Source organism: Protomyctophum bolini, assembly GCF_963924005.1.
Source record: "Protomyctophum bolini genome assembly, chromosome: 18".
NCBI lineage: Eukaryota > Metazoa > Chordata > Actinopteri > Myctophiformes > Myctophidae > Protomyctophum > Protomyctophum bolini.
The window spans coordinates 25,713,005-25,729,457 of record NC_137879.1 but is presented as its reverse complement, the minus strand read 5'-3'; positions in this window follow the sequence as shown (position 1 = coordinate 25,729,457).

Here is a 16,453-nt window from a genome sequence, read left to right as displayed (position 1 = left end):
ACCCTACCAATTCCATTTTCCCCTCGTTTTCCCCATTCCTAGTGTGTTTGTCTTATGTCTTGCTGTATGTAACGCCAGCAACGCTATTCCAACGCCCCTTAGGTACATTTTTAAACAAATTTCAGCAATGGGATCATATTCTTTTAGGTGGGTAGATCTTGTTGAGCTGGTCATTTTGAAAGTGGCTCTCAAGTCAAAGATGGGTGTGGGCACCCCTGCTGTACACTGTATACACAGTCTACATTCTACAACAACCCAGCACTAAGGTGAAAAGGTGTGAATTGTTTGTTTGCATGCCGGTTGCCAATGGCTATAAATCACTGTGTGTGTGTGTGTGTGTGTGTGTGTGTGTGTGTGTGTGTGTGTGTGTGTGTGTGTGTGTGTGTGCGTGTGCGTGTGCGTGTGCGTGTGCGTGTGCGTGTGCGTGTGCGTGTGCGTGTGCGTGTGTGTGTGTGTGTGTGTGTGTGAGAACGGGGGATTAGTATCCCAGCTCACAAAAACACACAACGTCTTATCCTCTCAAATTAGCATAACCATTCCTTTCTTTCTTTCTTTCAAGTCATCATTCTGCTCACTCACACACTTGTTTTTGCTATTCATCTTCCTCCAGCTATTGGCCATCTTTTCTCTCTCTCTCTCTCTCTCTCTCTCTCTCTCTCTGTCTACTTTGGGTTCAAAGGCAGAATTCTCACAGCAGGGCTGTAAGGCAGACGTGAGCCATTTCTCAGCACGACGTAGGCAGGTTGGCCACAGATTACAGTGTCTATACTCGTGATGACTCGGTGCAACGCAGTTTAGGTTCTGGTTCATGCAGTACACAGCTGGGTAGGGTAACAACAAATAAACACCTGCTGATAGGATGACAGAAATCCTTCATGGTGCGTGTGTGTGTATCGAGTTTTGAGCATACCGGTATATATTTTTTTACCCCTTTTTCTCCCGAATATAGTCCTTATATGCCAATTGATTCACACACACATGTCACTGCAGTCGTGCATGTCCTACGGACTCACCTACCAGTGAGGAGCCCCCACTGGGAGGACGTAGAGCCTTCGTCCCACTCCTCATCACATCAACACTCCCTGTTGACAGATGCCGCCCCAGCCTGACAATCATCACCCTCCCCCCGGCTTTGTTCGTAAAGTACACTCGACAAAGCCGGATCCAAACCCACAACCTCCACGGTGATGCATGGGCAGTTACTTTCACCACTGCGCCACCCAAGCGTTTTGTGCACATATACAGTATGATTGGATACATTTGGATGAGTTTGAGTGTTTTTTACACGTTCCAGTCTGGTTCACACAGTCTTGTGTTGGTACACATGGAGCCACAAGCTGCTTCTTCTGACCTGCATGACAGTGAGAGGTTTCACTGGGAGTACACTTGGCCCCTTTTCCACCGGTTGGTTCCCAATGGGAACCGGTTCAGTTCTTTTTGGTTTTTAGTCCATGAGCCAGAGCTCCAAAATTGAAACTTTAATTATGAATTGAGTGTGCAAAACCATACCTATATTAGATTGTTATCACCATTAAACTTCCCCAATTGAGTACTTACACGAATACAATGGATTTATTGTATTACAAATTTTACATTTTAAAATATGCAAATGAGGCATTATGTAGGAAAATATGCAAAATAATCGAAAATATGAAAAAGCTACTATACTGTGGAAGGGTTATCAAGTATTAATTTACTTGTATTGATCCTATAAACAATGTAATATAGGGTATAGTTTGCCCACCAATTTTGGAGCTCTGGCTCATGGACTAAGAACCAAAAAGAACTGAACCGGTTCCCATTGGGAACCAACTGGTGGAAAAGGGGTCAATGTGTATGAAGGTTCACCCTGTTGTATAAACCAAACCCCTCACTTGGGTCACACATCATGCACACAAACTACCGCTGCCTTCTGAAGGGCCCCAGGGCCCTCGGGATCTAATTTAATGTTAACAGTTGCTTGTAATTATATACTTTTATTTCGGACGTCATCTGAAAACGCTGAGATGGCATTTTTTTTAAATAAAATGTCAAGGCTACAAAAATAGAAATATTAGCATGGTAGAAAACCTTAAAAGTGCATTGTTGATTTATGTAAAATAAATAATAACATTTTCTATTCTAACGAGAAGGCTTCATTTGGGTTCTTTGTTGTAAATGAGCGCTACAGGCTCACCAGTGCATCTGGGTCTAACATTAAGCTAACTAATTCCTAACAGAAAACAAATGCCTTTTTGTGATGTAACAAACGAGATGTGTGTTCGTGGACGAAACAGCCTTGTTTTTTTAATTCACTTTGAAGTGGTTTGTCAGCGTGCAACATCTCCAGGAGGGATACATGGCCTACTTCCTTTGTGTGTGGATTTCGAGTGTGTGTGTACAGAACCTGTGTGCTGTTGTTTTTTTTGGGTCCAGTGTGGTGCGAAGTTTGTGTGTGTGTGTGTGTGTGTGTGTGTGTGTGTGTGTGTGTGTGTGTGTGTGTGTGTGTGTGTGTGTGTGTGTGTGTGTGTGTGTGTGTGTGTGTGTGTGTGTGTGTGTGTGTGTGTGTGTGTGTGTGTGTGTGTGTGTGTGTGTGTGTGTGTGTGTGTGTGTGTGTGTGTGCGCGCAGAAACTGTGTGCTGTTGTTTTTTTGGGTCCAGTGTGGTGCGAACAGTATGTGTGTGTACGTGTTTGTAGTAGTAGTGTTTAGCTGAACATGTATGACTGTGTTTGTTTGTTTTTTCAGTCTGTTTACATGAAGGGAAGATGCAAGTGCGGTATGTTATCTTTTTCTTTTTTTTTACAGAATGATGGAGTGGAGACTACTATAGCACTTTGAACCACTGTTTATCTCTAGCATGTAAATGTCCTTGGGTGTGACTCAGGAACTGAACTCAGAACAAAAGGGAGTAAAAACAAGCCATCACCCTAGGGTCCCCCGAGAAGAGGGTCTCAGAGCGACACCCAGGTGACAAGATGAAACAGGCCTACTTAAATACACAGAGCACATTGTCACAAGACGTGAAATGTAGAATTATCGGTTCCCAGATTCCACACAAGAGAGATGTTGCATTATTTATTTGCAAAATGTATTTGTTGTCCAGTGAGGACCTATATAAACTCAAATCCCAAGTGTTTTAACAGTTTAGCTGCCAGGAATAGTTTAATCCAGGTTACTGTCGTTGCTATGAACGACATTCCCGCCTTTTGTTTTATGTGTTTAAATATATTATATTAATAATTGTAATAAATAAAAATAAACTCTGCCTTTGCCGCGGAGATAGAGACTATAGATGGTTTCGTTTTGATGACGAAACCGGAAATCGTCACATGCTGTGCACGGCTGCTAGGGCTTTTGGGAAATTGAGGCCAATGCAAATGAATGGGGTACAACGCCTCATGGAGACGGGTCTTGTGTGCGTCTTCCGGGTGCACCAAGATGGTGGATGGTGCGATCGGATCATAACAAACCGAGGAACCTTTTTTCGCTGGATTTTCACGTATTAAAAGCCCAAATAATTCAGCGTATGCTCAGTCTAAAGGTAATACCAGTAAGACGCGCAAACGCGGGAAGCGAACGCAGCTGAGACCCTGCAGATCATGTCTGTCTGTCTGTCTGTGTGTCTGTCCCGCTGTTACTGTATATGTGGACCTGGCCCCTTTTGTGCCCATATATGGAGCTGAGTGGACCTGGCCCCTTTTGTGCCCATATATGGAGCTGAGTGATTACTGATGCAACACACTCCATATTTGGATAGCGGGACAGACACACGGACACACGGACACACGGACAGACAGACATGATCTGCTAGGTCTCATAGTAAGTGCTCTGCGTTCGCAACAACAATCTCGGCAGCGTAGGGTAGTTGATTAAAATGCGGGTTACGCGTTTAAACCAGTCAAACTGTTTTAAGAGACACACAGAACACCAATGATTCATAACAATGCAAAAGGCCAGAGGTTTCCAGCCTTTTCTGAATCAGGGCCTGCAAATCTTGAAAGCATTCACGGCCCACCCATCTGACCACTTAACACGGCTGCCTTGTTAAGGGTTCCGCGTGCATGCAATGATCAATCAATTAATCAACTGTCTCCCGACTTGGATCAGTGAACCAACGTACATAAATTCATAAGTAAGTATTGCGATGAAAACAATTTTTTCAAGATTTTAAAGAAAACAATACTGTTTTTTTATACATGAACCTTATAATATTATGAATCAAGTTATAGAGTTTGGGGACCTATGTGACAGCTTAGTGGGCCCAAGCCCAGAGGTTGGGAATTGCTGCAGGTGTTTATCAACATTCAAATGAGTGAATTTGCCAAGGACTTTACCCAAGGTTTCTGGGGAGGATGGAGAAAAAGAAAAGTGAGAAAGAGAAGACTAAGATTGAAGATAGAAGGAAATAAAATGACACAACGTACGATCATTAAAACATGTTTACAACATGCGGCACAATTAGCCATTAAATCCTTACTTTGTTAACACTTTTGCACCTTACGTTTATACCCTCATGTGCATGCTGCATATCTGCTGGTCTTATGCTATGTGCATATAGATTTCCAGGCATTTTGATGTGTGTAATGAGATCAATGACCTCCTGCTGGGTGAAAGACACAGAGAGAAACCGGCGGAGAGAAAATAGATAGCGACATTGAGAGAATGAGAGAGATGGATTACATGGCGGAGTAGCATTGCGTTGGTTTGCTCCATGACAGCCGGCTATATTTAGCTCCACATGTAGATTTGTTGTGACCAGCGCCAGCTGTGTGCCTCGCTGCCGGTGGAGGGTAGTGGGAGAAAACCTGGCGTCTTGTGAAGATGTGTGTGTGTGTGTGTGTGTGTGTGTGTGTGTATGTGTGTGTGTGTGCGCGTGTGCGTGCACATGAGCACAAATGCATGTGTGAGGGAGATAAAGCTTATCTCTTCTGGGTGTGTGCACGTGTGCATGAGCCAGAACAGCAGCATAGGCTATTACACTGTATGCAAATATATTTTAATAACAGATACAGTTGAAATGTAACATCCACTCTTCTTGCATGTCTCACAAAAACCCATCATATATCTACAGTATATGCCGGGGAAGAGACACACTCCATTTACAGCTGGAGAGGTTTTCATAGGAATATTCGCTGATGCTGCGTTCACACGTTGCTGCGTTTGTAACTTTGTATACAAAGATACAAAGATTCATAGCATATTTGTCGCGTTTAGTGTGTTGCTCAACACGGTCGTTGACGTCATCAAGCGTGGGTCCGTCATTGGCGCTACAGTTGTAGTTTTGTATCTTTGCAACTGGAAGTTGAACTCGGCTCAACTTCAATTTGTAGCCTTGTATCTTTGTATGTTTTGTAGCAACTACAAACGTCGAATTTTCCTTGTAGCCTCACGTCGCTGTTAGACTGTATCTTTGCATCTGCCTGTCTGAACGCAGCATGAATGACATTGTTCTAAAAAGAAGAAAATCATTACTTAAAACATTCACACATGTCATTCGTCATTCCTAGACATTTCTAGTAGATTATTCATAGACACATAAACCCCATATGTATATACTGTATACAGTATGACACAGTAATCGGAGATGAAGTATTGATCACACAGAGGGAAACATGATACGCACGCACGCGCACACACACGCATGCACATGCACACGCGCACACACTCACACACACACACACACACACACACACACACACACACACACACACACACACACACACACACACACACACACACACAACAAAGATAATTAGATACTGGCCCCGAAATATACCAAGGGACATTATTATCCGCATCAGCGAAACAATAATGTCATCACTGCAACCTCCTCATCAATAAACCATACATTGCTATTTGTTCACCGGCACCATGCAGCGCTATACACAACCCGATAGATCACCTTTTCTTTTATGTTTATGTGCTGATGGATACAGTATTTGTATTGTATTGTTTTGGTCCATCCTTTCAAAGACAAGTTCCTGTCAATGTTTCATTGAAATGGTAACACATTATTGAATGTAGAATCTTGAATCTCTTGTCCGACACAATAAGTACCACCTAATCGCACAACATCAAATTGCGTATATAGTGTGATCCTTGACAGATATTGACAGCGGCTGGCAGGAAGGTATTTAGAGGGAAAGCTCAGCCGTACAAAGCACTTCAAAGGTCATTAGATAGATCTATAGGCTATCATTCAGAGGGTAATACTTGGATGTATTGCCCTGATCCAGCACACCGTTGAGCCCAGCATCAGTCAAATCAAGCAGTACTGCCTGGACAAAGTACAGTATACTCAACCCCAGTATTTGAGTCAAAGTATCTCTAATAACTCCTGGTCAAATATTACTCAACTACAGTTGAGTAATATTTAAGTGGTTAATCCATAATGTAATTTTCCCCTGCCTAGAAATGTAGTTGAGTCAAAGGAAATGTAGTGGTGTGAAAGTCACCAAAAATGCACAATACACAAGTAAACAGAGTTAAAAAAAAATACTTACCGGTATGTACAGTACTAATTTACTAAATGTACTTCGCTACTGTCAACCACTGCTTCTCAAAGTACTTCAGAGGTCATTGGAGCTGTAGGCTATATAGCCACGGGCTCACATGAGTTTATCGATTCAACACCTGAGCCAGCACACTGTAATTGAACCCAGCATACAAATCTCTCTTCCCACCACGGGGATGGGAAGAGATATTGCACGGTTTCTCCCTCTGTCATATCACAGCACGCCCCATCAAGTACATGACGATCCGCTCACACCACTGCCTGCCTTTCGTTTGGTTTGGACACCTCCCTTACCGTCCTGAAACTCATTTAGTTGTGGCAGTGGGGGGGGGGGGGGGGGGGTGCTTCAGTGCAACCTTGGTCCATGACTCAACGACTGTCACCTGTTACTTCATAATACATTTTAAAAGTGCACCTATACAGTATTTGGTTGATTGTACAAACTCGTTTTGTTGACCTTTTCAAACCAAAAGTAACAACTTAAGCACATATTCAACGTTGTGAGCTTGCAGGCCTATACAGTATTTTTGATATTTCTCGTATGACGGAGTATGTAGTGTTTAAGTGGTAAAATACATGAATAAGTTCATGGTTAATCGTTCATTTAAACATGAATTTCAACCCATTTTAGCGTTAGCTCTCATCAACTAGAAGCAAATATTGTCACATGATGCTGGGCTGATGTTGGGTTGATGTTCTGTCAATGTCTATTGTGAGTCTAAAGAAGAACTCGAACAACATCCAAAGACTCTACGTACAGGAATGCTGCCCCGGTGAATGAAAAGGTTCAGTAGTCCTGCTGGGATTTCCCATAAGTGGAGGAGGGAGTTGTTCCATTTAACGTCGCTGTTTTTCCACTCTGCACTTGTTCCTTTGCACTTGGATAAACTCCAGTGTCTCCAGTATTTCCTTCATCACACTTTCCAAAGTGGTTTTAGTCTTGTCCGTGTTCAACATGGTTCCGTTCCTTTATTCCCCAATACTGTTGAGCTCTGCAGCTGAAGCTCTACACATCAGAAGGTGAAACTAGGGTTGAGAACTTTAACCGGAGGAACCGGATCCAACGTTGAGGAACCGGAGGGTGTTCCATCACATTTGGAACTATTTTTTTCATTTAAAATATCACATTGTCAGATCTGGTATGTAGACTTCACGTCTGCTATACAATTACAATACCGGTGGTTCGCAATATGGGAAGAAGGAAATTGCGGGAGTTGACAGACTCCACTTCATGTTTCAGCTGTGTTTTTAAACTCAGTAGTGTGCCCTGCGCACACTCGCAATTGCAGCTGGAGGGCGACGTGACACACACACACACACACACACACACACACACACACACACCAACGATGCACGGGCGTGCAAACGATTAAGCACGCACAGGCAAATGTTTGTAGAAGCTGACATGCACACACACACACACACACACACACCGGCGCGACTGGCTCGCAAATGTTTGGAGGCACGCGTGTATTGAGAAAGTGCGGTGCGTTTTCTTCGTGGCATGATGTATTCCAGTCCAGTTGTTGGCGGTGGCAAGCATGAGTCTTGTTTGTTCACTGTGTTGTTCACTTTGTTGTTTGTAGAGTGGGCGAGTCCGTTTAGTAGTACAGCGCAGTCAGAGAGTAGGTCACACACAGCACACAGGAGCAGTGAAAGGGGGAGGAGGCTCTGTGCTGGTGGAGAGTTTGGCAAACATGACGATTTTGACGTCACAGAAAGTTGTTCCATGGGATCGTGTGGTGATAATATTTATACAGTAATTAAGACATTTCTTTCAATTAAATGTAGCCTATATGTATTCTGGGAGCGTGCCGAATTTATTTTGCATATAGAGATGTGTGGTAAAAGTGTGGTTCGGTCGGAGAAAGCTCTTGGCGTAGGACCACTACCAGTTGGCCTGTAGTAAGTCTCATGGTCGGGGGGGTAGGACCAAGGGATTTGGGATTCGTTTATAAACATTTTGGTATTTGTTTATAAACATTTGTGATTTGTTTATAAACATTTGTGATTTGTTTATAAACATTTTGGGATTTGTTTATAAACATTTGGGATTTGTTTACAAACATTTGGGATTTGTTTATAAACATTTGGGATTTGTAAGTCTCAAGGGGGGGGGTAGGACCACTACCAGTTGACCTGCAGTAAGTCTCATGGTCGGGGGGGTAGGACCAAGTCTCATGGTCGGGGGGGTAGGACCAAGTCTCATGGGTTTTGCGATTTGTTAATAAACATTTTGGTATTTGTTTATAAACATTTGGGGATTTGTTTATAAACATTTGGGATTTGTTTACAAACATTTGGGATTTGTTTATAAACATTTGGGATTTGTAAGTCTCATGGGGGGGGGTAGGACCACTACTACTGGCCACATGAGGCCCCCACCTAGCTTCTTAATTTTGATCTCAAAGTGCACCAGATTGAAGCATTTTCATGGCAAATTTACAATTTTTATCCGGCGTGGCAAAGCAGGAGGGGGGGGGGGCTCTGTATAATATGTTGCCTAGGGCCTCAAAAGGCCTAGAACCGGCACTGCTCTTGGATAAACGGCCATGTGCTTATGTACCCTACCCCCTGTCTATTAGGGTAGCAGGATTTCAACGATCATCATAAGTCTGAGAGTGTACAAATGGATCCATTGAAACAGACAGGCTGCTCACGGTACCATTTCAGCCGACTTTCGTCGTGCTTTAACAATAAAATGGAGGCGTTCACAGCGGACAGCGAATCACCAGTAATTATTTGAACAGTGTAATAGAGTCTCAGTCAGATGGATAACATCTACACAGCACATTGGTGCTCCCAATATCTATTCAAGACACATTGTGGGATTTGTGGCCCCTTTGTGGAAATATGTTAGTCAAATATTGATCCATAATGTCAAAAATATTGCGTGATGCAGTTTTAAAAATTTGAGTTACAGTGAGTGACATGCACATACTCACATGGAATTGATTGGATTTGATTGGATTTGATCTATAGACAGTGAGTGAGCATATACAGTACACACTCGCACTTGAGAGAGGGGGGGGTAAAATCAGGAGCAGGCAGATTGTCAGCAATGGTGAATCTGCAAGAGTGTGAGACAAACAGAAAGATAGCGCAGAGGGAGAGACCGCCAGGGAAGGTATATAGAAATAGATGAATAGCAAGAGAAACAGACAGACAGAGACAGTCAGATAGACATATAGATAATATGCACACGCACGCACGCACGCACGCACACAAACACACACACAGAGAGAGACCGAGAGAGAAAATCAGAGGCAGAGAGACAGAGGCACAGTGTAAAAGAGAGAATCAGAGAGAGAGAGACACAGAGAGAGAGAGAGGACAAGCCACCAGCAGTGTGACATTGAGGGGGCGGTGTGTGACTGTTTGACATGCCAAAAAGGGCCAGCCATTTGCTGACTCACACACCGGCTCCCGCTGTCCCGCAGGGGAATGCAGGGACAATAGACCTCCATTTATTTTTAATGAGTGCCATAGAATAACCTCGCCAATTCATTGCCGTCCAGAAATACATCCACTGAGACCAGAAACAAGTGACACATGAAGCGCGTCCAAATGACCCACTCTACTGACGTGACGATATGTGTCCCGTGGGGGCTAAAGATATCCCTCCATTTCAAACACTTTTCCCACAATTACCCTCGGGAACGGATGGCATGGAGAGTGCAGGGGAAACGGCTCATTTCTGAATTTTTCACAAAGATGTTGTCATGCTTGAGAAAACGTGTGCAGATTTAAACCTGAAATTAAAAGCTATCTTTTGCTCCAGCACTGCTCTGAAGGGGAATTAAAGGTCAGGCAATGGCTAATAAGGTTGGGGTGTGTCATGGCTCGTGACCAAAACCCCCAGACCTGCCTGGCCTGCATGCACACAATTCTAATCACATAGTCTAGTCAGTCACGTGTCAAGACATACCGCAGTTTTAATCTTTAAATCTTAATCTTTGGATAAAGTTTGGCGAGCAGAGTAACAACGATGTACTGATAATGAATTAGAGTCGGTTTCATTTCCAGAATGTGCAGATGAAAGGGAAAGTCCTCTGAACTTATCGGTTCGTTTCCTTAAGTTGTGCTGATGTTTTCACTGAGTTTGCCTCAGAACAATGCCCCAGTCTATGTATGATAATGCTTTGGACTTTACTTTACCTCGGCACAGCAGTGTGCATGGCCATGCACGTGATACACCTGTTCAACAAGAACGTATAACGCAGGCATAAATATACTGTATATTATGGTTGGTGTTCCCATGGCGCATCTATATTCTATACTGTATGTATTTAATGTTAATTGGGCCCAAATTAATCCTTGGTTTGAACATACTTCATTAAAATTGCAAGTAAAACGGAAATAAAACCTTCTCAGCATTTCTTCTCATTTTGTAGCCTGTTTCTATATGGACCCACAGTAGCTGGCTCCACCGTATTAAGCATTGCAGCAATACATGTATGTCTGGACTGTGGACAGTAACAGTATACTGTACCATTTTGAGACTTTCAGTATTTACAATTTTTTAAACTTTTACCAACGCACTTCATCTCAAAGGAAAATGAGACCCTGTCTATCTCTCTTATATTCTTTCTTCCTATTCCCCCTCCCCCCCCCGGCCCCACACGGTCGAGGCAGATGGCCGCCCACCCTAGAGTCGGGTTATGCCTGACGTTTCTTCCTAAAGGGGAGTTTTTAGTTACCATTGTCGCAATATTGCTTGCTCTGGGTGGATCTTTGTTGGTTGTAAAGTGTCTTGAGACAACTTGTTGTGATTTGACACTTTCATAAAATTGAAAATATTATACCTTTACTACACCACAATTATGAACAGTTTAGTTACTACAGTAGTTACTTTGTAGATTTTGATTATTATTAACACACACACTAACCACTTCAGCCCAATAGCCTTAGCCTATATTTTGGCCATTGAAAATCTACAAACTCACAATGTGCCGCATCACAGCACATTGTGAGCTTGTGAATCTGCTATTTATACATTTGGGACTGTCACACCCCTGTCTCAGGTGAGGGTAGTATGTGACCCAATAAACATCAGAGATGGCAAGGCAACGCAGTTGGGCAGAGTTTTAACAAGATTTATTTTCCCCAAGTGCATATAAGTGACAACAAAATACAGAGGAGACTGAAATATCTGTAATAGAAAATAAAATGTATTCAAACAAGTGCATATTATATACATAAATGAAATCAATATAAAGTAATCAATCATCAAATCAACAACTATTAATATATAATGTATTATGAGTATTATAAATCAGGCATTTTAATATAAAGCAAATCAAACACCATTATAATAAATCAACAGATCTGGATCCAAAAATGCATTTAAAAAATGAATCAAAACATCTGGAATACCAATTATCTGCAGCTACTGTATAGAGCGTCGCAGTCCCTCCTCCTTTCAGAACGACGAGTGGCCCAGGAAATGAATCCCAATGCATTTTTCCCATAGGCATTTCAAAACGTATTTATTTAAAGACCTTTTAAGCGTCGTACAAAGCCAACTCTTGTCGTGACAAATCATGACAACACACAATATTTTGGACCAAACTAATAATTACAAAGAAGAAAAACAACAAAAAAGTGTTGTAACCTGCTGTTTTTTTCTACTTTCTATTTATTTGTTTGGCCCGAAATGTTTTGTGTGTTGTCATGATTTGTCACGACAAGAGTTGGCTTCGTACGACGCTTAAAAGGTCTTTAAATAAATACGTTTTGAAATGCCTATGGGAAAAATGCATTGGGATTCATTTCCTGGGCCACTCGTTGTTCTGAAAGGGGGAGGGACTGGACGCTCTATATTCCCCCCATGGCCCCTCCCACCAGACAGGACAAATAGGGGTTAACATGATCCACAACATGTCACATCTGCTTGGGTTTGGCACAAAACACATTTTCATACATTTCAATTAATTTAAGCTTGTATATCTTTTCTTTCTCAAGTCTATAGTTTTCCAAGGTCCTCTTTTTAGAGTCCAGTGTCCCTCTGTGACAAATCCTCCCTATCCACAGACAGGAGTTGGTTTGGCCCAATTAGTGCTCAGCTGTGCTTCCACCTATTTAAAGCCACAGAACCCATTGAACAGGTTTGATGGCCGAACAGAGATATGCAGAGAGCTGATGGGGATTTGTTTGTTGTTTTGTTTGTCCATACCCTACCTAACCAGTGCTCTACTGACTGGCATGCAATGAGCAAAACATGAACAGTGACAGGGTGGCGTCACACTGTCACAGGGACATTCTGCATATACTTTTACTGTTGTTCCTTAAAGTACATTTTGCTTACACTTTTGCTCAAGTACATTTTGAATACGGGACTTTTACTTACATTAGAGTATATCTTCATTGCACTATTGATACTTTACATTAGAGTATATCTTCATTACACTATTGATACTTTTACTTAGGTAAAGCATGTGAGTACTTCTTCCATCACTGCAAGCTTTAAGATTTAAATGAATATCAGTCGTCCTTATACCCGCAGTGATGGCACAATAGAAGATTAGAAGCCAGAGGTCAGAACATGTGGTGGTAATGGACACTTCTACCCTCACCATAGTGAAATAGCCATGTTCACTCAGCTGGACACAAAATCCATTATAATTCAAATGTCCAATAGGCCTAGTGCAGAATTCTGAAATGAAATCATCCGCTAACTTCCAAATGTAGATTCAAGGTTGGTTCTCCTTCAAGCTTGGAAAGTTATTAGTCTATTTAAAGGAGACCAAAAGGTCAAACAAGGTTTGATTGGAATTTACTTTGAAAATGCTGAATTGCCTTATGGACTGAACTTTTCTTTTTTACTATGAATGTATACTGTAAATTAACCCATTCATATGGTATCCCATGGCAGACTGCTTGCTGGCAATCAAGTAGTGAGTGATTATCATTACCCTCTTAAGCCCTATAATATACTTTCATTTTAAGTATATCATATATTATATGATATACTTAAAATGAAAGTATTAAGTATTTTAAGTATTTAATAGCCTACTATAACCGATCTACAAGCTCATAACTCATTGTTATGATCTTTTACCATTTTCAATATGACACATAGCCCAACATATAGGGCCATGCAGTTGCTCAGTATAAATTAATTTCACATTTCCAACATCTAGTTTAAAAGTTTGTGCACAATATGTACCAGGTACTACTTGGTGCCCAATGGATACCAAAAAAGGCAAGTATAGACAAGTTGAGATACATTGCTGTGGAAGCGCATATAAGCATCTCTCTGAAATGGGGTTCAGCTTGCCTGTGGCTCCCTACAGCTGTAATATTATCCTCAGTTAAGTATGCAGGCTGAAAATACATCTGCGCGCTCCTCACCCTTTCTCATTCTTCCATATCCTCATTTTCACCTCATCCCCACCCCAACCTCCCTCTCTCGCGTTCCGGAGAGCTGACTGCGTGTCGACCATAAAGCTTAACGAACTGGCAAACGTCTGTGCCCCCTCACACGCACGCACGCACGCACGCACGCACGCACGCACACGTTTCCTTATCTGCTCATAAGCTGGGAGGTTATTTCCACACCAATCAGCTCATCGACAGCGACAGTCACTGTGTGGCTCATCCCTATATGGTGATGGCTGTAACAAGGCAGCTCTTCTCACTGTCACCGAAGACAGACGAGCAGCCGAGCAGGGCTGCACTTCTGATGCGGGAATTGTACCTTCAACCCTCACGTTATAAAGACCTATATGCTCAAACAGCCAGGACGGCATGCAGAGAGAAAGAGGTGGAGGTCAGAGAGAGACAGACTGAGACATTAAAGCACTTAAAGCACTTAGAAAAACAAACACGGATGTGGTGAGAGATGCTCATGGGAGCTCTGGCATGTGGACCAGCCGCACCAGTCAAACCCCCCAGGGCCCCAGGGCCAGACTGAAGCTGACGGGGAGAGAGAGAGACAGAGAGACAGAGAGCCAAGGACAGAGCCTGCAAAACGGAGAGAGAGAGAGAGAGAGAGAGAGAGAGAGAGAGAGAGAGAGAGAGAGAGAGAGAGAGAGAGAGAGAGAGAGAGAGAGAGAGAGAGAGAGAGAGAGAGAGAGAGAGAGAGAGAGAGAGAGAGAGAGAGAGAGAGAGAAGGGGGAAAGATGATATGGAGGGATTTTAAATATGGGAAAATGGAAGGGACTAGTGGAAAATAATGATTGGTTAAAGGGCTTTCTTTACATCGAGGACAAAGATTGGCGCTGGATAAGAATTGCGGGAAGTCTTTTTTCGTCATTGGTCACATTGGCTGCTGAAGTTTAAACCAAATCTATACTCTATTACCATGGTGTCGCCTGCCGACAGGAATTGATTTCCACGCTAACAACGCGCCAGTTCTTGTCTGACTTGCTTTACTCTGACTTGCAATTGTGGAACCACTGCTATGCGAAGCCTATAGAAATACTTTGCGTGTGTGTGTGTGTGCGTGTGTGTGTGTGTGTGTGTGTGTGTGTGTGTGTGTGTGTGTGTGTGTGTTTTGTGTAGGCCTACGCATTATACATGTATAAATGTACCATCCACCACTACATCTCAGGAAGTGGTCTGGTATGACTCGACCGGGGATTCAACTGCAGACCTCCACAATCACAGGTTGGACACAATGACGACAAGGCCACTGAGCCGATGAACTGACAGTGGGATTAGGAGAGGAGGTTTTAAGTGGACAAAAAAAGAAATTATCCATCCATGTTAAATAAATGAACAGCTCAGCACTTGAGGATGGAGGTAGCAGTTGCAGCAGCAGAAGAAGAAGAAGGCAGGCAGGGAGGGAGGGAGCCTGCTGTCTCAGGGTTTCTATTATCTCCTGCAGCGTTTCTGACGGATCATTGCATGCATCAGTGGCAACAGTGCTGCTACATCTGTGTGTGTGTGTGTGTGTGTGTGTGTGTGTGTGTGTGTGTGTGTGTGTGTGTGTGTGTGTGTGTGTGTGTGTGTGTGTGTGTGTGTGTGTGTGTGTGTGTGTGTGTGTGTGTGTGTGTGTGTGTGTGTGTGTGTGTGTGTGTGTGTGTGTGTGTGTGTGTGTGTGTGTGTGTGTACCCTCGTTTTATTACAATTTTCACCATTTCTGGAATCTGCTTGGCTTGTCAATAGCCTAGATTAGACAACAGTTTGCACTATAACCATACCTCAGAGAGCACCTCCACTTTTCCTTCACATGTTTTACTTATTCTCCAGATCCCAGATATCAACACTGTGTTACAAGTAAAAAGTCTGGTATTCAAAATGTATTTGAGTAAAAGTACAAATGAATTGGCATGAACATACTTAAAGTACCAAAAGTAAAAAATACTCCTCGTGCAGAGTATTTTTCACAAGTTTTCGAATGTATAAACAATCCTTTGAAAATAGCTGATCTTAATTGTCAGATCTTTCTTCTCTTTGTCCCGCTTCTCTTTCCTTTTTCTTGTCTTTTTTCCCTTTTTAATTAAACCTTAGTTATCCTCATTCATTCAGTTTTTGTTCTGTTCTGCTTTGCTTCAATCATTTTCTGAACTATTTATTATTTAAATCCTTACCAGAACTATTTCATGCGTGTGGTCTTGTGTTATATTTGAAAGCTGGACTCATCATAACTACAAATACGTACCAGGCCAGCATGAAGTGACGTCTTGACCCGGCCTATATTATTCATATTGTCACATCACAAAGCCACGGATGAATGACCTTCACTCACATCACATGCACATGATATATAGTCTGTTTAATAGGCATATGATTTGAAAGACAGAAAGGCTTAGCTATAGCAGTATAATGTCGTGATTCCTCAAAGGAAATTATTCCTCAAAGTGTTTGAAATTTTAATTGAAAGAAGACTAGAGATGGAAAATACTTTGCTCCCTACTGCTGTCTTCATATCAGAATCAGTTTATTGGTGAATAATTTTCATGTAATGATGAGTTGGCTTCGTATATATGACACTCAGACATGTGAAAAGTATA